General features: G+C 36.2%; 1 protein-coding gene across 3 annotated transcripts in view; it reads right to left on the reverse strand.

Moving 5' to 3' along the window:
- Positions 1-1,438: 1,438 nt before the first annotated feature.
- Positions 1,439-24,036, reverse strand: part of LOC135195055 (zinc finger protein 420-like) — a 115,110-nt gene continuing 92,512 nt past the window's right edge. For 2 of the 3 annotated variants that reach the window (XR_010310055.1, XR_010310057.1), the window contains one exon: positions 1,439-12,829. The gene's annotated coding sequence lies outside the window, so the exon portion shown is untranslated. The remainder of the gene's footprint in view (positions 12,830-24,036) is intronic. The other variant, XR_010310056.1, reaches the window with a different exon arrangement.

The raw sequence follows: 24,036 nt of genomic DNA on the forward strand, positions 1-24,036 counted from the left end.
TCAACAGTGTTTCACCTTTTTCAGATCGTTTTATTATATCAACTTTCACTTCCATGGAGATGGTTTTTCTTGTCTTCATAGCACTGCCATCAGAAGAGCCTGCCTTATGCTTGGGAGCCATAATGCAATTCAAAAGTTCCCAAAAAAGCAATACAAATGAGAGCACGAATGAAACACAATTCAAGATGTCATACAGTGAGTGAGTGAGTGATCCAACACTGCCTTCCCTGTATTCCGGCGTTATTCATTCGCTCTGCACACAAACTGGCTCCTGCGCAAAGTTTGAATTTACATCTGAATGACAAACAAGAATTCCTTAATAATTTATTAGAGATTGTGAGATGTAACCATGAAATGATGTAGGTCGAGTACAACATAAACCGAGAACTTACTGTACTTATTTTAACCGAATGCTTTTCAATTATCTTACTTTTAACATTTTGCTATTGAGCAAAATTTATTTCCTTTGTATTCATCTCAAGTTTTACATTCTTGTATCCTAACAACCTTTGTTTATCATGACATCATATACTCTAAAGGGGTTACCATTTGCACCATTCCTTGTATTGCACACAGTCAATGCTTTCTGGCTTTTAGTTTTTATCCGCTCCAATTTTCATCTCTCATGAATGACATCACACTTATCTTCAATGTTGTTATTGATAAAAACTTCACTGTGTACTAAGGTCTCCAGCCTTTGGTTGAATCATCTTACCTTAGCATGTTTATACGCATTCTTAATTTTCCTACTCTCATTTCAAGATTTCTCTTCATACACACATACATATCTAACACGGGATATTAAGTGGTTTAACCAGACCATCAAGTTGAAAATAGTTAATCTCAGAGGGCTAGTTTCAAAATTGGAAATAAGTAATAACAATGGTCTAATGTGAAAACCTTATCTCCAGACCAGTTACCTCTACCTATTCTAGATTATTACTTTTGCCATTATAACTTCTAATGTTTGCCTGGAGTTCTTCCTTCTAGCTCTCCACTTGCTACTTTTTACTCATTAACATTTGCTCATCCACCTATACATCTCTGTCACAGGCTAAATATTAAAACAAATTAAACATCCTTGTATAACAACTGGAAATGATACAAAAACTTCCTTACGAAAACTGGGCCATTAATATATGAAGGGCCTTTCATGCTAACTGATATAATTATTGTTATAATTTAATAAAACATGAAAACTGTCAACAATTATTTTGCTTCTAGAACTTAGCTAAATATCTGTACGAGCAAAATGAATCAATAGAAAGTTGATGTAGATAAACATTCAAGTGGGAAGACAATGAAAACAAATAAAAATTAAAGGGCATACGATATGCTGTGATACCAATGGATACAAGGTAATATAAGCTGTGCAAAAAAGTTTTTAATAAACTGCATTGACAAAAATGCAGGCATTAGAGGGTTATGAAAACTCCAGTAAAAACATAACCATATATTTTCAAACCTTTTTCAAGCTACATCTAACAATAGGGACTAGTTTGACAACTTGCCAAATACATTCCTTTCATAAGACACTCATGAGAACTGCACGTTTGATATAACAAATAACACATCAATTACTAAATAAGCACTTACACAAAGTAAAACCCTGGGAAACTATTATTAAGAAATGAACCTGTAATACTCTTCAAAAATTCTATGAATTTTTTTTCCTCCTCTGATTAGTACATGTGTAGATAAAAATTGGACATGTATAGTTATAAAAGACTGAAAATGCTATCAAAAGTAAAAACAAAAGATCAGCAGGAAACAATAAGCGGTTTTAACAGATACAGATTGTTGTTAAACAACTACAGTACTATGATAACCTCTAATTCCCCATTTGATTGAGATCCATTGAAATGTACATAAAGTAAATGCAAATGCTCATGAAGTGTATAAAATTATGACATTTTCAGTTCTCGAAGCAACATAACAGACCATCTCTTATAAGAAATATGCCAAATGCCAATACATACTAATAAACATTCCATAAGCATATTTCCCATATTTTTACTGTAAAACTATAAATACATTAAGCTACTGAAAACGGCTTGTGTCTATAAATAATCTGATAACAATAAATAGTAAAATCCCTCTTCCACATAACTGTAAAATTTTGATAACTATCAGTTACTAAAAACTCAAAATTAGATGCAAGTCTTTCCTAATTTATTGCTTTCTGATATACAGTACTATAATGTATACTGTATGCTTTACTGCATTAAGTATAAATGCATAAGTTGGTGAAAATGAGCATATAATGAAGCAATGTCTACAAACAGTACCAGGAACTGTAAGCACTTGGTCCAGTTATATGTACTAACTGTAATCACACTCATTACTGTAGTGCTGAAAATAACATCACATAAATCTGTTCTGACCAGTTCAAATCTAAATTAATAAATCTATAAGTATCACAATACATTACTGATATTGCACAACTCCTACTCATCTTAAATCTGTCAATTTCAATAAATAAGATCACAATTATTTCACTTCTTGATTAAAGGAATACGTAACCAAAATAATGGTAATATGTACTTGAAGGTGTGGAATGATGTAAAGTGATTAACTCAAGAGCAGTAAATCATGCTGTAGTGTTTTCCAGGATCATGCATAAAAATAATGTGCTAGAGGTTGAAAAAACTCCATAACATTGTATATGCACAGCAAAATGTACTTAATAGAGCGTGAAAGCTCAATGTTATAAAAATTCAGTTCTTTTTTTCAGATTATGATTCACTGACCTTTGGCAGTCAAGAAGTTATAAATACTATAAAATGAAGTGATCTTCAAACCTGGAGCAATGATAACAAATACACATAGATTTTTATTTGTTAAAACAACATAAAATGGCCTTTCCCTATGCAGAACACATCTAAGCATACAATGCAAAACACCTAAGCAGAGATTTAAAAAAAATGCATGCTTCACCAACTCCCCCTTCTTGACAGGACCACTTTATACTTTCTGACTGCTGAATTTCCTACAGGACTTAAAAGCATTTCACTAGTTTTATCATGTGCTTTGTCTGTATTTTCAGTGCATTTCCATTTCATTCTCCTTGCGCTGTTGACTGCAAATCACTGTTATTCCAATACTGACACCCATTGCATTGTGAAGTCTGGTTACTCTGAGTAGCCTACTACCGTTTTTCATTCCCTTGAAGTCATTCCTGTGCTTGTGAAAAACTTCTGTTTTGCTAAGTTTTTATGTTAACTTCAGTTCACAATAAATGATAACAATTGTTGAGTTATTATGTGCTTTGTCTGCTCAAACTTTTTTTACCAGAGCCCTTATTTCCCCTTTCAACCTCTGGTTCTCCATTTCTGCTTAGCTTATGAATTGAGTTTTTGTTAGAATAATTTTTGTGTTTTTGTATTTATATTCCAATTTTCATAATGCATTAAGACACTAGAGCTAGCAAAGAAGGTATGTCTGCCATACCTGCCATGGCTGGTCCATTTTACTTTGATTACTGATGAATCTGCCTTCAAGAGCTTACGTGGGGACTAGACGGATTCCTTGTATCCTTAAGATAGTGGCTTCAGCTGTTATCTTTGTTATCATTCCACCTTACTTGGCATACCCTTTAAATGTGATAAGGATACATTCTTCAGTCCCTGCTTTCCTGCCTACCCGAGCCTTCCCTTCATACAAGCCTGATCCAGTTGCTTCGAGTTCTACTATGTTCCCATCTCTGCCCTTCCCACAGCTTCCCCTCTTTCCTCCTCAGTCCATGAAATCCTTTGGTCATATGTCATCCTTCTGGGAGCACCCCTGTGTCTGCCTTTGCATGTCCATCCATTCCTGCTTGATTCTTTATGGCTCCTCACACTCCCTATGGGTCACTCATGCCCCTCTTTGCATTACTGCCAATGGTCTCAGATGCTCCAGTGGTACCTGCATTTTTTGGCTGCTGCCGTGATGGTTATCAGGGGCTTTCAGTCTCTCCTGATTCAGTTACTCTAATCTCTAGCCTACAGACAGAACTGGCTAGCATTCCTTTGCCCTGTAAATCATCAATGTAGGACAGGGTTAGAAGCATCCTCAATCTTTGTCCTGAGGCTCTCTTCTCCCTTACGCTTACATTTGATTCTTTCTATGGATTCTGAAGGGTCTTTTCATTACAAGAAATGATCAAATTCCACAAGTAACAGGTCTCTCACCCTTCCATTTTCCAGCATGACCTTCTCAAGTCATTCTAATCAACCTTCTACTAGCTCTTTGTTTCTGCATGTAAGCAGAAGTGGCACAAGCACCTTCTGGTGTCTTCCTTTCCCTCTTCCAGTAATTCCTTGTCTCCTTTCCCTTTAAAGACTGTCTTGCTGTAGATGGTGTCCCAAGAATTGATAAGAACAATATCCCTCCCCCAGCCCTTCAGATCTGGCCTCAGGATTGGATCTCCCACCAATAAAGCATGCTCAAGTAAATCCTTCTCAGGACACTGTGCATGTTGTCGAGGAACCCGGGGAAAACAATGAAGAGGAGTTGTGTCCCTTGCAAGACAGTCTCATTTGTAAAGATCTTAACCCTTACTGGACAGATATGCTCTTTGGATCCCCAGTAACTGTATATGTAACTCTGTTTGCTGTTGGTTTTATTTCCTATCTTTTATGATACTATGTCATCTATAATTGTAATTTTGCAAACTTAAGTACAAATAAATATAAAAAAAATATGCATAACTAGCTATCCAAAATTTTAAACATTATTAAAAATGTGTACAGTATAAATAGATAAAATAAGCATATTTTTATAAGTGTCTTAAAAGAGGCCTCATACAGGGTTGAAATATTCACTTTCAACTTCCTGTGGAAGATATCACATACATTTGGATATCTTCCTCTTTCCACTGATATTTTTTCTAATTGGCCAACCTTAAAGTTTACCGCGCTAAGGGGTATACACACTTGCTCTTTGTTCTGGCAATGGCCATTCCAACGCAAGTTGCTCCTAATACATGCAACTCTCATTTCTAACAAAAAAGTCCACCTCTACAGTCACTCTAGGTTCCTTGTATCCTCACTCCAAAAGATGGATCTTGACAAGCTGGTTTAGTTGTTAAGTAAGAAGTTAAATGTATATTGTTACTCAGACTGCTATAGTAATATGAGTGCCACTGCTGCCTTGTCATTCTCATTCACATGTACAAAGCAGCCCATGGCTTTTCTTTTAGCAAAACTCTTCTGGAGGTCTGGCAAGGCTACTGTCACAACTGCAGCAATCATCTTACGTCACTCGGTGGCCATTTACTTATGTTAGCCATCAGCATCAATCAGTCTCACAACCTTCAAGTTTCGTGTTTCCTTTTGTTTAAGAGGTTGAGAGAAGTCTCCCTTCAACCTTCCAGGGTCAGGCAGTCACAGGTCAAGTTCCTGCATTGCCTTTAAATTCACAAGTGGTGGTTATCAATTATACCCTCAAACAAATATAATTTTTGGAGGTCACTGCATTAGTCATCTCCGATCTGTCGGTTGTCCACTATGTCCCTTTATCATGCAATGCTGGCAAGGTCCTTGGCTTGGTGTAAGGAGCAGGCTCTCATCCTCCATCAGTCTTTATTCAGCATCATCCCAGTTCATGGAATATCAGAAGCCTTTCCAATCTTTTAATCATTTCAATAAGTCTAGTTCTCAAGTTCCTGTGGAACCTCTTGAAGTTGGGATTTGACCTTGATCGAGTGCAGCTTTACCACTTGGTTCACCCTACAAGCTTTTGTCAGAAGCATTCCTCAACATCTTACCCGTCAAAAAGGTGTTTTTAATCACCTCACTCTCTATAAATGTGTCAATTAGGTCCATGCTCTTACTGGCAATGTCCCTCACACCAATCATTGGTCCTTGGCTGGTCTTACCTTCACAACAATCTTTGTGGCCGAGACTCAGTCTTCCAAAGGAAGTCCCCCCCCTGTTTTTTTTTTTTTTGCTATCCTAGCACTTATATCATCATTCCAGAAGGATAAGCTTGCATCATTTTGGCATCTTCCTAGATACCTGCAACCATTAGTAAATATTACTCCTCTTCCTCGTCTTTTCCTACAAACAAGTCAGAAAATAATTCTCTTTCCTTCTGACTTTGGAAAGTTATCAACTGAGCTTATTCTACACAGATAGAGAAAACCTTGCCTCTCTTAGGATCAAAGCCCATTAAGTCTGAGCCTGTCTTCCTCTTTGGCTTTCAGACATAACTTAGAGCTACTTCCCATGTCGGCATTGTCAAACCACCTTTGCAATGTCACCCATAAATCGTTGAATATTTATTCCTTAGGCCCTGTCACTGAAGTGGGCCATGTTCTTTTGGAGGGAAAAAAAATTGACATAGGAAATACCTAATTTTGGTAGCTGCTTTTGTACTTGAAGAGACCTCAAGAATGAAGGATTTACTGGTGGCCAACCTAGGTGATTGGCTAATCTGGGGAGCCACCAGAGAAGAGTGCTAATGGAACCTGAGAGTGGTTTCTTAATAGGAAAAAGTCCTACCTTACATCAGCAGACTTTTTCTGATGCAGGGACTTTGTTGGGCTACTCTTTGCAGCCAGCTGTCTTTTCACAAAGCACTAACCAGAAAAAGGAAGGACCTGGTACAGTACATTCCTTGCAAAGTCCTGCTTTTCCAATGACAACTGGAATGAAGTCTGAACCTGTTACAGTTTGGGTCGATGGTAGATCTACTCCTGAGACTGTGACTGTAGGATTTAACAGATGTGCTCTCACATGCCAGGAAAAGGCTTTGTGATTGCCTTCATCTGAGATTGGTTAGATACTCTGTTCATGGACCTGGCAGGGGTCCCTGGAAAACAGGCTGAACTGACTCTACCGTTCATACGGGTGATAATACATACTGATGCCTCCTTGACAGGTTGGGGAGGCCATTGGGAGGTGTGTCGTTAGGGGGATGATGGTCACCTGCTCACAAAGTCTCAGTCTATCCTACACAATATGACTGCAAAGTCTTCTATAAAGACGTTAGGATCATACTGGGCTCCACCTGAGTCAGTAATTGCTAACATGCTTCTACATTCTGGAAGTGAAACAGTTTGCCACATGCATGAACCATCAACTTCCCATGTGTGCGTGTCTCTGAACCTGGACATTTAGCAATAAAAAGCGATGCATTCCTATGAGACTGGAACAAATGAAGGATGATATACCTTTTTCCCTTCATTGACCCAGATTTCAAAAGCTTTGAACAATCTACTAGCTTTCAATGAACCACTGGCCTAGTAGCCCTAAATTGGCCAGTCATTGGTTACTTATTTCTTCAACAAGAAGCAAAAGAATATCGCTGTCCATTGTTCTATCCCAGACAAGATGAGAGGAAGTCATCTACTTATTCTCGTTCCTGAGCTGTGACTTTCACATGGAATTTTAAATCTAATCTACTCAGTCTACTGTTAACATTATTTGCCTAACATTGCTAGGTATCTAGTGCAACAGTACAGACTTTATCAATCCAACATACTAGTCTGTTTGGGAAATGTAGTTGGACTGACCCCACACAGAGCCCAGTTAAACTGTTAGAACAGTTTTACATTTGATTATCTTTTGAGGTCATGCACCTTACAATTTCAACAATCATTAGTGGAATCCTTGCCTTATGGTTTGGAATTTATTCTAATAAATATAGAAATTGTTAATGCCATTCTCCAGTCTTTTACAATGAAAAGGTCAGCTCCTGCAAGGTTTCCCATTACCATGTCCCTGAAATGGGTTCTTAGACTCCTGTCATCCCCTCAATTTATAGACCCAACACTAACTAGAACTCTTATGCAGCAAAAGGCAGTCTTCTTGACTGTTTTGGCATCAGAAGCTTGGATTAGCATATTGAGCTCTCTTGGACAAGGACATCTTTTCACCATTCAAGCACTCAAGTTATCATCTGCTGTTGTCTCCTGGCCTATCATTCCTGGCCAAGAATGATGACCTTTTTAAAGGGGGAATCCCCTTTTCTGATACATATTATGCCTGGTTCAAGCACTTATGGTTTATCTAGATCTAGATGTCACGGCAAACATCCCAGATAGTACTGTTTTTCCTATATCTTAGCACAAACAAACCACTCTCTACATGGGCTGAGAATTATTCTAGTGGCCCTCACTAAAAACGCATACTCTCGCTCCTTTCCTTCTGTCACGACATCCAAAAGGTGAGTACATAATCAACTTTCTTCAGAAATGTTTCCTTTGAAGAAGTCTTCAAGTGTACAGAGTGGTTATTAGAGACAGTAGAACCACAATGGATACTACATTTATAGGTTTGTATCTCCTGTTCTTTATTGCCAGACCCTAATAGGTATCCAGAATAAAGAAAATTGATGATAACCTATGACTTTACTTTACATAAAAAATTCCTGAAACACTACTGCCATAAGAGTGGTGGCCATTCTGAGATATTGCTGGGGAAGGTGCAATAATCTTGTAGTCAGACCCAACATAATTAGGTGAGCCACCTTCGAACTAGAAGAATAGTTCGAAGAATACATATATTATTGCTTCGTGTGTTGTTTCCTGTTCTTTACTGCCAAATCCTATGGGTATCCTGAATAAAGAAAATCGTTAACCTGTGACTATACCTTAGACCAAAAATTAATCTTTGTTGTTGAGATTTATTTATTAAGAGCTAAGCCATTTTGTCACCTGTCAATTTCCTTTGTTAGTTCCCTTGAGGACGAACAGCAGCTACACAATCAAAAATTAGGTTCTGACTTTTCATTACCATCATTATTTCATTAATACAACAAAACAGAGTTTAATACAAACCCATTTATCATAAACATTAAACCCCCACCTCCCACCACTTTTCTCTTAGTATGGCACACCTGAAAGAGTATTGGTGGCTTGATTTGTTTTGCTTTATGTGTCTGGAGGTGCTCTGCAGAGTGAAGGACTATTTTGCAATGAATGGGTTTTATGAAAACTTGTAAAAACATATGAATTTGAACAAAAACAAGTATAGTTTTACATAAGCCTAAAATGAAGTATGGTGCTACTAAGGCCCATAAATATACCTCATATAAAGATGATATATTCAACTGCTTACCCATGGCTCTTGAGCATCGTTTGTATGAATACATGTGATGAATCCTGAACTAACCATAAACTTATCATAATTACATGTAACTGGCATATTTTGAGAGTGGTATAATATCACAAGAATTGCAGTAAGCATTTAGTCTTTCCCAGACAGATATAAGAATTAAAATATTTATGCATCACAAGAAATGGGGCCTGACTCATACAGTTTACCAATGCTCTCTTTGAAATACAAGCAACAGTCCCTTTGAATAATGTGAGTAACTTAAACTAAGAAATGACATTCCAATACCCTTCCATCCTCTTATATTCAGTTGTAGTGCTTACACATGAAAAAAGGAATTGTTTTCATGATTCTTTGGTAAAGCAAGAACCAAAACCAAAAAAGGGTGTTGTCATACCTTGCTTCTCAGCCCTTTAGGTCTCAGCTAAAGCTTCAGTATATAGAAAAGGCTACTGAAAATTCAATACTTTATCTGTAATACTTACATAACCCATTTGTGGTAACGCCTCCAAGATATTCACCTTCAATGTTAAATTCCTTCTTACAAGGCACATACAATTCATTCAACAAACTGTAAAAATAAAAATAAATTTTACTTAAAATAATTAATGTTAGAAGCACTTACCTTGTTACTAGAAAAAGGGTGATGATATACTGCAACAACTACCATGAGGCAAGGATAATGGACAAAACTGAAGAGCTCCAAGTATGGATTAAATAAAGATAATGAAAAGATATTTCAAACTGGCTATAAATGACGGCTCATTTCAGTTCTTTCTAGCACCAGGAATGTTTTAGCACCTGTACCTTAAAACACATCACAGAAAAACCTTCAGCTGCACCATCAACAGCCAATAACTAGTTTAAGGCATCTTCAGTTTAATGCTGCTAAAATTTTCAAAAAATTACATGCCTTAAATGTTAATATGTTAGAATGTTCATTTTCTTGATATTTCAACAATGTTTTGTCAACATGTTTCCCCTAAAGATACAAAATTCTAAGAAAGGTGTCTGCAAAACATCTGTTAAAACTGAAATCTTAGGAGGCACTATACACATGTGACTTGGAGTTTTCCGGGCTAAATGTGAGCTTAACTGGAAAAACACATTTTTGTTTAAGTTTTGTGACTTTACAGTACATACATATATGTATTTGGTTTTGCTGTTCTGGAGGAGGCAGAATTTATTTACTGCTCTATTCACCACATTCACCTTTCTGCACATTCTCTGAGTCAGCGCCACTCATCGGAAGGGAGTCCTTTGGTGTGAGACTCACTCTTTGATAGGCCAGACATAGTTTCTTGTTGTGGTAAAATGTTAAAAGAAAAAATACAAAGAGAAAGAACAAGTGAGTGAAGCTTGGTGATAAGAGTAATAATAGAATACAGAATTTTAGCACTCGAACAGAAATTGACAATAGAAAGGCTTGAAAGGCATAACATGAGGATAACCTTCCAGTTGCACTAAGAAACAATTGTTAGGTGAGGATGTATAGTAAGATGGAAGAAAGACAATACAAATGATGGTACTATAAAATGAATGAAAGGGGTTGCAACTAGGGGCTGATGAGACACTGCAAAGAACCTTAAGTAATGCCTGCAGTGCACTGCATGAGGTGCCCAGATGGCACTACCCCCAAGGGGGTGATGAAAGTATGAATGTTATGAATAGTCTCTCTCTCTCTCTCTCTCTCTCTCTCAAAGCTAGAATAACTGACTACCCCTAGAGAATACTAAGAGGTATCACAAAATTGTGGGATGTAGAACTCTGAAAGTGCACAGCAGACCTGCTGCAACTGTACAAGGAAGATGATAAGGAATTAATGAAAGATGTCTACTTAGCAATGAAAGGCTCAAAGTAAAGAAAGACTCCAAAAAAAATCAACTCATTCGAGGTGATACCATGCAAGACACGCTGTAAATAGTTCCCTATTACATTGATTTCAACCAAAGTTTTTATTTCAGAACTAGAGGAATACGTGCCTATATTTCAAAACAAATTAACCAAAACAGGAGAATATAACTTTTTCTGTCAAATGCCCACTCTACAGCATGACAAAACAGAGAAAGCCCAGCCTTATGATGGGAACATTAGGCTCATACTGCAGAACATGAGCAATGACAGAGAAACTGGATGGGATTCTAAAAAAGTATGACCAAAGAACGTTAAAATTCATGGCTGGAGTGCAGTGGGATCATATTATGAATAAGGAATTGGTGGAGAATGTGGTGGCATGAGGCTCAACACAGACAAATCTAAATGACTAAGATGGTTTAGACATGTGAAGAAAAGAAATGAAGAATAGCTGGTTGTTAACACAATAGATATGGAGGTTGCAGGACGAAGACCTGTGGTAAGGCCAGGAAATCATGGCCAAAGGAAAATTCCAATGCAAAAGTGTTTATGATGATGATGATAGCTATGTTAACTCTTGAGTGGCCATGGCTAAGATGTAAGTTTTCCTTTAGCTTTCATATTACCCCCACTTGGCATGACTATATGGTTCCATTTCTACCAGGCTGTGAGGCTAATGACAGCTATACATAATTACCAGATTAACCATCTTCCATACAACATGCAATCTTTAAAATTTGTTGCATTCAATGACACCACATCCAAGAAAAAGGACCTTATACAGGAAATTTCCTAAGCATCTCTACATCTTTGAATTACCCTCATGATACACAAATTCAATCTTGGCTCCCTCACCTACAGGTTGAAAATGGTCAATGACAATCATTGTCAGTATCCTGATTCACTCAATCTGTTTGCTTCTCAGACCTTATTGCAATCAACTGTTGGTCCCATGCCACACTTCGAAAATATGCTTCAAGTTTCTAAGCAATGACTTTTGGGATGAGGTTAACTTCTCCATGCCCATTTCCCACAGAGAGTCACAGTCTCTAGTTATGCCTTGCTGTGTGGTCTCCCTTTCCAACACTGACCAGCCCCAATGTTCCATCCAGTACATCCAACTGCCTTCCTGTCCAGGAAGTACAGTGAAACCCCCCGTATTCACAGACTCCAGATTCGCGGATTTCTCTCTAGAACATATACCCCCTTTATTCGCAGAAAATTCACCAATTCACCTGTTCGTGGTATTTTTTCATGAGGAATATCCACAAATTCCTTTTTTTTTTTTTATCAATTTTCATAAAGTCAATTCTGAAATAAAGCTACTTCAAAAAACCGGGTACAAACATTTCTAGTGGGTTTTTCTGAGTTTTAACAAACAAAATAGGAAGTTTTAAGCGTTTTTATTATAGGGGTTTCAACTATTTGCGGGTTCTGGCACCCATCCCCTGCGAATACAGGGGAACACTGTACTGCCTAATTGACTCAAGACAGTCTGCAGCATTATAAATTTTTGCTGCAACATCCAAGTTCCTGGCTGCCACTAAGGTCTTTTCCTACCTACCTATCTGACTTCTTTGAGTATTTACTCCAATTTTCACCTCTTGATAAAAAACATCCTTCAGGCCAGCCCTATGATGAATTTAGAAATAGCTCCATGAGTTAGTTAAACATTAAGAGTCTTTGCCTGAGAAACACTGTTGATCACTGTCATGAGCCGTGAATTCATCACCAGCACATTATTAAAGCACTTGGCAGTCCATGAATCATCAGCAATCAAAGAATTCACTAGTTACCATGTTGCCTTCAGTCAACACAAGATTTTGCTAACCAGTAAACTCAGTCTCATTCACAATGTACTGCAAAGAAGGTTTCTCTACTATGACAGTCTGTCTTGGTGTGTGTAGACATGTAAAACTTGATCCTCAATGGATCTGTAAAGAAAACTTATGTAACCAAATGTGAATCAGCAGGTAATAAATACAGAATTCTCATCAACCCCTGAAAGAAAACAGTTTCAGTCAAATGATGGTATTGCTGGTTAAATTATAATTGTACAATTTAGAATCACCACACATCATTCATCTAATGCAAGCATTACATCACTGAAACAAAGGCAAGCCAATTCTGACTGGTATTGATAAATTTGTATAAAATGCAAGAACATGTTAATATGCAGTACAGTGGACCCACCCGTATTAGCGTTCTCCGGATTCGCGGACTCACTCTTTCGCGGATTTCTCTGGGGAACATTTCCCCCCATTTATCGCAGAAAATTCGCCTATTCGTGGTATTTTTCTATAAGAAATATCCAGAAGTTCCTGTTTTTCTATCATTTCATTATATAATGCACTTTTGTGATAAAACTATTAAAAAACCAAGTATAAAAATTTATATTGGGTTTTTCTTGGGTTTTAACTAACAAAATAGGCTGTTTTCAGCGTTTTTATAGAAATTCCAACTATTTGCGGCTTTAACTATTAGCGGGGGGGTCTGGTACACATTCCCCACAAATACGGGGGGGACCACTGTATTGTGTAACTTGTATAATGTTCACCATAAATAAATCTTTAATATTTCTGATAGTTAAATACAAATATTCCATCTGCTACAGAAAACATTAAGACTAACATTAATACATGTCTACAAATAAATAAAATTATGATACACCAACAAATATTTACTTTTCTATATCCTAAATAATCCAACAAAAATAAAATACTTTTGTTTTCTTGTACTGTAATTCTTGCCGGATTAAGCTATACTACAGTACACTACAGTCTAAAAGAATACAAATTCTACCTTGTGACAAATGTAGCTATTAAAACACACCATGAATAATACAGCCATTACAAATACAAAATAACATTAACATTTTAACTGCCAATTCCACTTAGTAAGCATCAGTATCCTTTTCCTGAACATGTCTATGTGATACTTCCACCTCTTCCCAACAAAAAAACACTTTGAATAACTGAACACTGAAGGCTATACAGTACTGTACAAAAAAGACAAATGACATTAAATACGATGATAATGATAAAAGATTACAATGAATGAAAAAATAACAGACAATAATTACAGTTCATATACTGAATCAAAATTTAGCTGTATCAAAGAGCATGTCTAGCAATAGTGGCTCATAAAAATAAAGAAAAATTTAATAAACTGCAGTACATATATGAATCACTAAAAACAAGCACAGCTTAAGACAAAAGGAATAAATACAACAGAAAAATCTGTACACTGAGTTGTAAGAGCCTCATATCAGGTCCCCAAATTTTAAGTTTGAAAATGGAACTCAAAAACCTCCAAAATGAACTGCAAAGAGACTCCCAGCCATCTCTAAAACATACATTTATTCAGCATTGTCATTTCTTTTGATAGTAAAATCTGTCAATCCTGCTGCTATGATCTGCACAACAATTTTCTCTGAAGAATACTAACTGATTAAGCTACTGAAGCAAATGTCTGATATGGGCTAAATATTCCTTTCAAATGCTGTCAAATTTAGCATACAAGACTTATGAATAACCATACTTAAGAAAATCTAAAATTTCACCTTTGAGTGAATGATCACCTGTGTCCCACTTGGTTATCATCCAAAGAAACCCCAAAGATTTATGAATAACCAAGTGAGAATGAAACACTGATATACTTCACTGAAATCATAAATTAATGATATTCTCACATAAACTATTGACCTACAATACAACACTGCATAAACAGAAGTTAAATTACAACTGTCTCATAATCAAGAGATTCCATACAATTCCCTACAATGCAAATAAGTAGTACCTCAACTTCTGTGAGCTACATAAATGGAATAAAATCTGCATCATTCAGACATTACATACAGGTTGACATGTTTGTCTAAAGTACGTAATAGGAGTCACTGGCAACAACAACTAAGAATGCAAAACATAATACTGTATGTAAATAGTAACAGGTCTCCAATTAAAAATGAACGCTTCTCAATATGCATCTACATGTACATATACATTCTTAAATAAACAGCATATACACACTTGTACATTTGGGATATGTACTGTATATTTCACAGAAATCAACTCATTTAACTTGCTGTGAAAAAATAGTTGGCAATTTCATTGTTCTTTGCTATTGTCTTTATTTCCTTACTCATTACTACAATCTCTATTTTATACCAGTCCTCTATTTCTATAACGTAACTATGGAAATTTTATTCCTTTTAAGTTTAATAAATTAATGGCTGTTTTGGTTTGTTCCATATATATAAATGTACTCTTGTTAGATACTAATAGCCTATATGTACTTTTCTCTCTCCATACTGCAGGTTTTCCTTGACATGCATAGATAGTCTGTACCATTCCCAATGAACACCAAGGGAAAAGATGCAACAGCTGTATGAAAAAATTGATCTATCTACTTAGGTATATTTTTGCTAAATAACTGTCTTTGGACATAACTCCAAGTGTAAAGAAATTAGGGTATCCCTGACAGACAAAACCCTTAACAGCAATACATAAGCTCTGAGATACGCATAATCAATTGAAAATATCTAAAGAAAACAGGCACAAGAGTATGAGTATGACTATCTTGGAACATTATATCACACATTTCTGACATCACTAAAACTTTAAATCTTAATGGAATTACACTGAATCAAGGTAAAAAGCAATAAAGCAATTTAGCTTTTCCATCTTCCAATTCAATAATGTAAAGACTAAAAAAACATAAAAAATTCTAAGTGTAATCCTATGAATGTATGTTTCCTCACACACACACATACACATAATCACACCAAAGGAAAGAAAGTGTTTAACAGATACCTACAAATGTATACAATTCATATAAAGAACTACACTGATTTTTCTTATTAGTACTGTAAAAACTAAATGACTGGTCATTCTCAGTAATCCTGAAAGTATAGATACAATAGTTTTAGCCCTGCTGTTAATAACACTACAATTACTGAAAAAGAGTAGCTATATTTACAAGGTTCAGGTCAATACAACATTATCTAAGCAGGTAATCTTATCTTTTCCTTTTCTAATACTTTATGGTCCCATGGTTAAAAAAACCACAGCATGTTTAAAAGAACTCTAATTTGCGAATCAGTCAGAATGAAAACATCTTCAATAAAATCCTAACTGCAAAAAAATTTTTATTTTCCTACTGGACACTAACACTTAATAGTACTAAAAGTTCTTTAAAGAAGTTTTTGGGTCCCAGCTGCAATGATTTTGCTTGTTACTTCCTATCCAATCCCTTCAATCTCTTCCGTTGTCATATTTCACCTTCTTTAACATTACTATACTATACTCCACTTTTCAGTTTATTTAAGAACAAATTCTTTGGAAATGCTCATTGGTCTAGAAATGTTATTCGTCAATCTAGTTTATAATGATTATCATATATACTTCCTATGACACATCAGTAGCATGGAGATCTGAGAGAGAGAGAGAGAGAGAGAGAGAGAGAGAGAGAGAGAGAGAGAGAGAGAGAGAGAGAGAGAGCATCACTCCTTCCTTGCAGCAGCTTACATAATTGAAGTGCACTGAATAACAGGCAATCACCTCTACATGCAACAAACTAACAGTAAGCTTGCAACAAACCATAGGATGCTGGTAAAAAAATAGTTTACACTGAGACCCAGAGGTAACACACAAAATTAGTAAAGTTAACTAATTCTAGATAAACTGTACAAATGTGTATATGTATATACAATAAACATAAATATAAATCAATGTCTCTACATCAATTTCATATAGGAAAATCTAAACTTATAAAATCTAAATCCAACAAATAACCACCTTAAGGGTAAAACCATAAATTATTTTTTATCTTTCATGCTGAAGAATCTTCAACCTATGATACTAAGTGAGCTGAGGGATTCTTGCAAATCCATTCTGACCTCAAAATATATAATTTCCTGCCTTTTACCTCCTTTCCTGTTCCCTGTGATATATTCCCAGCTCTTAATAAAGAACAAATCCTTTGGGCAAGCCCTTTGAATCCAGACATATGACTTAGTGGTCTGACAACATCATTTTACAATGATAGTACATACATCCTTAACACTGGGATACAATTACATGAAGGGATAGGTAGTATGTAAACCTAATATAAAAACATAACTGTGAAGTACTGTGATGTAATTATGTAAAGGGATACAAGGTAAATGATCCTCATATCAAAAGAAACTGCAAGTTATGATACTTTTAGCACACTCAAAATGATATTGAAACAACTGGCAGTGATTTTAAAACCAAAACTTCAGTTACTAAATCATCTATTGCCTAATCCTCCTACAACTTAGGTACAATTTAATTCCATACATATGAAACATAACACTACTTAAATACTGAACATCAGCAGCAACAATAAATATGCATACTTGTACAATGCTGTATATTTTAATATTACAAAAGTATGCTGTGCAGTACATAAAGTTCAAAATCTATGTCTATTCTTTCAGCTACTGGAGCCCTTCTGATAAAGTACATTCCATGTCTGGATGGCTAAAATCTACTGTGGGCATATCAAGTATCCTCTACATATCCAGTATAATAAGATACAAAGGACCAACCTACCAATGTCCTTGTCTAGCCCAGATCCAATAATGTCGACAACAAAAATAATAGCTTAATTGTAAAATTTTGGAAAAATGGGAGGATAATTAAAATACAAAGCTTGGCAGCAGGGAAAAAGAAGCACTCTTTGAAATCATTAGAGGATCACAGTATTGATTTGAGGAATCATCAGATGATTGTTAGTTTCCAGGAAGTGATCACATGATTGTTAGAGATAGATACTCTACTACAGCCCAGTATAAAATAAGCATTGTATGGTACATGCCTATTGCTCCATGGAGTTCAGCAATTTGTTCTGATCAATAGGCATCCATGGTTCATTGGATATATAAAAAAAAAACAACCAACAAAGCTGTAATTTTTAAATCCATTACAAATCACTGTAAATTAAAATTTTCAAATATATTTTTATAATTAAATTAGTTTCATATTTACTTACCAAGTAATTACATAACTATAGTTTCAACTCACACAGCAGCTTTAATTTAGAAAATTGCGGTAACACTTAGATTGTTCAGTGAAGGTAACCGGCCCTGCCCACTGCCGGGAATATGTACTGTTAACGACTTAGCAGATATCTTCATCATGTTTGCGGCCTTATGTCCATCTGAGGCGAGGAGGGCAGACTCTGAGTCTGTCATTATTGGTAAGTATATACGAAACTTAATTTTATAATAAAAATGTCATTGTCATATAAGGAACTTACCAAGTACTTATTACATAGCTGACTCCCACATTAAATGGAGGTGGGACACATGCACATATTCTACTCCAAAACATTAAAGAATAATAATGACTTTGAAATAGAAAAGCTGCTAGTACTGAAACAATGAATGTTGTTTCCTTATCTGGTAAGTGAGCTACTGCAGGTGAAAACTGCTTCTGGTTGGTGCTCATCTTAACCTGTAGTGGTGTGGCAGTTGAGCCATGGGGTGGGAGCTTTGCAGTGAAGGATATGACCTATGGCTGGCAAAGCATAAAGACGTGCCCTTGCTCTGGGTGCAGTACCAATATACAAAAAAACCAGACAACTGTCACCTATACTGAAAACAACCCATCCACCAAAACTGGTGGGTACTCCAGGTACATTATATTCCCAGGCTCCCCAAACCTCAACACCTTACTTCAAGGAAAAGAAAAGCAAGAAATTCCTATGCTCACTCACCCAATAGCATGCCAGTTGCTTGATAATGGTCCCAAAGAGCTAGAAAAAATTATCCTGAAGCTTGAGGACTGCTCAAATAAGCAATAATACTCTACTGGAATCCAGCCATACAACCAAAAATCAGTCAACTAAAGCTGCAGCAAACCCCCAATGTTACTCAAGAGCCAGCAGAAACACAACGAAGATATCTCCTAAGTCGTTTCCAGTATTCCCAGCAGTGGGCAGGGGGCCTGTCACATACACTAAACAATCGAAGCACTACAATGATTTTTTAAAGCTGTCATGCGAGTTGAAACTATAGCTATGTAATTACTTGGTAAGTTACTTATATGAAAACTGTAGTTATAGTTGCTGTTTACACTTGTGAATAGTATAGTAATTTTAATAGAGGTAACTTCTGCTGCTTTAATGATTCATTGCAAATACTGACAGCACACACAGAAATAGTATAGCACCTAACTTACTCAATCCAGCATATATAACTCTATTCTTTCTTGTGAAAGAATTTACCTAAGTTTGAAGTGAAGATTCCATGATCAAAAAGGACACATGGTATACCAATCACAACTTTAGTATTTTTGATAGCATAGCCACTGTTAGTCCTCAAAGGAGTTACACTTTCATGGTCCACCAGGGCTCCACAAGATAGAACAACTAATCTCAAAGAAAACTAGAATATTGCTTGTTAGCACAGTGATAGAATATAAAGGCCTTAATGGGTCTAGCGAGTGCCCAGACAGGTATAAAAGATCGGTGGTAGATGCCTTCGTCCGCCGCGCCCTTACACACTGTTCCACATGGAGAGAAACCACCAGGGAGATCGAAAGGTCTACACAAGTCCTCATCTACAATAACTTTTCAAATCGCATGGTCGAACGCCAAATGAGGGACTACATAAATAAATGGCACCAGGAAAGAATGACCAAAACTAACGACCAAAGTGGAGCTATAAAAATATTTTATAAAAATTATATGCACCACAAATATTTGGAAGACGAAAAGGCTATAAGGAAAATAATCAGTGAAAATGTCTCCCCCATTAAAGAAAGTGATAAAATTAGCCTCATAATTTATTACATAAAACATGAAAACCAGCCAGCTGCTTCTTAGAAACAACCCGGCGTCCCCAGAAACATCTTTGAAGAGAAGGAGTGTCATCTACGAATTCACATGCTCGAATTCATATAAATCACGTTAAGTGCCAAAATTTCAACCTTCAGTCAACTTTGACTCGACCAAAATGGCCGAAAAAAGCAATTGTAAGCTAAAAACTCTTACATGCTAGTAATATTCAATCATTTACCTTCATTTTGCAACAAATTGGAAAACTCTAGCACAATATTTCGATTTATGGTGAATTTTTGGAAAACACTTTTTTCCTTACATCGGCGCGCGGTAACTGCTGAAAAATTCAGAAATTCTTTTGTCAGTTTGTCGTAATGTTTGCACCATTTTATATTAGCTGTTACATAAAGTTTTATATATGAAAATGTGTGCAATTTCATGTAGAATACAACAAAAAACAACCCATGGTCGTAGCTTTTATGAGTTTTGAAATATTTTCATATACATCACGATAAGTGCCCAAATTTCAACCTTCGCTCAAATTTGACTCGACCGAAATGGTTGAAAAACGCAATTGTAAGCTAAAACTCTTACATTCTAGTAATATTCAATCATTTACCTTCATTTTGCATCAAATTGGAAAACTCTAGCACAATATTTCGATTTATGGTGAATTTTTGAAAAACACTTTTTCCTTAAGTCCACGCGGTAACTCTGCCGAAAAATCGGAAATTCTTTCGTCAGTTTGTTGTAATGTTTGCACTGTTTTATATTAGCCGTTACATAAAGTTTTATATATGAAAATGTGCTCAATTTCAAGTAGAATACAACAAAAAATAACTCATGGTTGTAGCTTTTATCATTTTTTAACAATTTGCATATAAATCACGATAAATAGAAAAAATTTGACATTAGGTCAACTTTAACTCAACCGAAATGGTCAAAAAATGCAATTGTAAGCTAAACCTCTTACAGTCTAGTAATATTCAATCAACTACCTTCACTTTGCAACAAAAGGGGAAGTCTCTAGCACAATATTTAGATTTATGGTGAATTTTTGAAAAAAAACTTGTTTTTACGTCCGCACGTTACGAATTCATGCATCATTTTGTGATAATATTTTCTCTGTGTTGCTTTGATTGTTTTAAAATTTGTTAAATACCAAAATGATAGCAATTTAGTGTACTATAAAAAAAATTATTTGTTAGCTTTAACCATTTTGCTCACAGCGCGATTTGTATACAATTATATACAAAAAAAATTTTTGTGCTGTCATATATTCCAATATTTATATATGATAATTATTTTTTTTTTATTTTTCTGATGGGTTGCATACTAAGCGTTCAGGCAATGACAAAAAAAGGAGCCAAAAATGAACTCTTAATCTTGAAAAATAAGTGTGCTGTGATTTTTTGAAAAAAAAAAATTTCTGCTTCGGCGCTCACTCCCGACCCCGCCGGCATACAGGAGACACTTTCGGAAATACCGGCTCAGCGTTTAAGGGTTAAGTGCTGTGCTGTACTTGCTCCTATACAGTGATAGTATAGGTAACTAACATTAGCTGGTTTCAATAAACAATTGTTCCTTTTATTACTATATATTAGGCTGTTATTACATACAACCCACAGATCACCTCTGGAAAGACCTCATTTTAAGCTGTGTCTATGAAACATAGGTTTCAGCAGGAGTAAGGAGGGAGACTACATAGTTCTAGCAGAATTCCAGCAGGGGGTATCCATCCCTCTCTAAACAGAATCCATGTTTGGGCCAATGCTCCTTAGACAGTAGAGTGTAGGAACTCCCAGTTCAACTCCTCCGATGGAAATGAAGAGTTTTCCTTAGGAGAGATGTCACTAATATCCAACATGAAGCGGATATAGCCACTGAAATATCCTTTTTTAATCCAGAAGATCTAGGGAACAGTGTTCTGCTTTACATGAGAGACCTCAGATGACAATCTTGCCTTTCCCTTGCTGAACTCAGTGAAGGATCTAACCAACCCCATCTGCAGTGTCTGTACGTTTTAGGGGGTAGTGGTTTATCCGGGAACTTATATATTGCTGGGCACTGGTGATAAGACTGCCTTGACTAATTCAATTCATGCAGGCTTCCCTGATAGAGAAATTCTGCTTGCTGTTCTTTCAGAATTCTGGGAGGAAATGGTGAACAGTATCAAAGATGTCCTTGCTGCTTAGCATCAGCATATCAAAGATGGTATCCATGATTCCCAAGAGGAATTCAAGTCTGTCCTAGATATGGAATTGACATGGAGGATAGAGAGGCAGACATTGGTTCTCTCTCCAAAAAGCTTAGGTCATCGGAACAGGGTAATGAAAAAACCCAAGCCCAAAAAGAAGCTGAATCAGTTGTCTAAATCCCATTGAAACAGAATGGGTACTATGAGACAACCTACTCACTCCTAGGGCTTTGACTGGTAGCAATACAACCAGGTTGGATTACGAAACCTCAAATCATAATGTAGTACGAGCACCAATACTGCCCCCTGAGAATGATACTGATAAGCCTTGCAGAGATAACTCAATGTGCATACTTTCACCATACGGAAAATATCTCATTAATGCCAGGAATACTGACAGAGGTTGAGCAAATAAAATTTTGGGAAAGTGGTCTTTTAATATAGCAATGAATGCCATAGTAGCACCTTTCTCCAGTTTAATGAAAAATATAACACAAAAACAATTTTAGAGAACAAGCATGTGTGTGTATGTCTATGGACATTCAGGTAATAGCAAGAGATGCATTCCTACAAGACTGGAAAAAATGGAGGATGATATACCTCCTTTCTCTTTTGTCCCAGATTTATATGGCATTAAATAACCTACTAGCTTTCAATAGAACCACTTACCTAGTGGCCCTGAATTAGCAGAAGTCATTGGTTCCTTTTGCTTTTGCAATGGGTGAGAAAATAGATTCCATTACTGTTGATTGTTCTATCTCAGACACTATTCCCATAAAGGAATAATGTAAATAGGATTAATGTGTTCCAGACCTCCTGAAATATTAACAAAAAATACATTTTATAGGGAATAAACACAGTTTTACATACAGAAAACAATGAGAAATATATATAAATGAATAATGGAATGAATAATGAACTTTTAACATCACTCTTACCTTTATGGAAGACTCCTGTTAGAGTATGGAAGATGGAGAGGTTACTGTTTGGAAGGGGAATCCCCCTCCAGAACAACTTCTGGTATCATGAACCTATCTGAAGTTACTTCTCTACATTTTTTAGTGGCACTGTCTGAGGTTACTTCTCCACTTAGTTAATGACTGGCATTAGTACCAGCTTGAGAATCACTGGATCCCTGTCGAATAACAAAACTGTCCAAAGACATTTGTTTCTGATGTCTCTTCAATATCTGCCTAAAATGTTACAAACAGTTGTCATCAAACATGTTAGACACACAAATTGCAACATCTTTGTTAGGATGATATGTCTCAACAAAATTTTTTCTCTCTCCACTTGGCAAACATTTCTTTAATCATTGAAGTAGGCACAGTATCCCCTTGCTCTTCCTTCTCCTCCTCGGGGTACTCATCTGCTGTCTGTTGCTGTTCCTCCTGAAGGTCTTGCAGCTCCTCAGTGGTTAGCTCTTCCCTGTGGGCATCCACAAACTCTTCAACATCCTCAACCTACTTTTGGCTCTAGAGGCTGCTTTGCTCTTTCTCTCCTTTCTAGCTTAAGCAAATAAGATTTTAAAGCTTTCCACATTTTCTCATCCCAGTCTTGACATTCAATACAGGTATTCTCAATATCACCTGTCCCTTACATTTCACATATTAAATATGAAAGTTGACTGACGACTTACCTAGTTTCAAATTCATCGCTACAAAAGAGAGCACTGAAAGAAATAGTATCCGACATTCTGCTAAGTAAAAGTTAACTAAGTAACGAAAAATGATTGAACTCTCTGCCACATCACTCCTCTCTTTACCCTAAAAGTAGGCATGGGTCTAGTCACCTACACTAGGCAGTTGAATAGTTGCTGCCAATTTTGAATTTTCAGGCTGCTGTGGCTGGAAAACAAAAGCTATGTAATTACTTCATAAGTTATTTATATTTTTTGTTTTTGTATTCCTGAAACACTATTGCTGTGTGAGTAGTGGTCATACTGAGATACTGCTGGGGAAGGCACAATAATCCTGCAGCCAGGCAACATAATTAGTTAAGTGACGTTGGGGCCACAAAGAATAATACATACTGTATACATATATATTCATGTGCTGTTTTCTGTTCTTCATTGCCAAACCCTAATATGTATCCAGAATAAAGAAATTGTTGATAACCCAAGACGTTGCCTTGGATAAA

The sequence above is a fragment of the Macrobrachium nipponense genome, chromosome 15 (genome assembly GCF_015104395.2).
Source record: "Macrobrachium nipponense isolate FS-2020 chromosome 15, ASM1510439v2, whole genome shotgun sequence".
NCBI lineage: Eukaryota > Metazoa > Arthropoda > Malacostraca > Decapoda > Palaemonidae > Macrobrachium > Macrobrachium nipponense.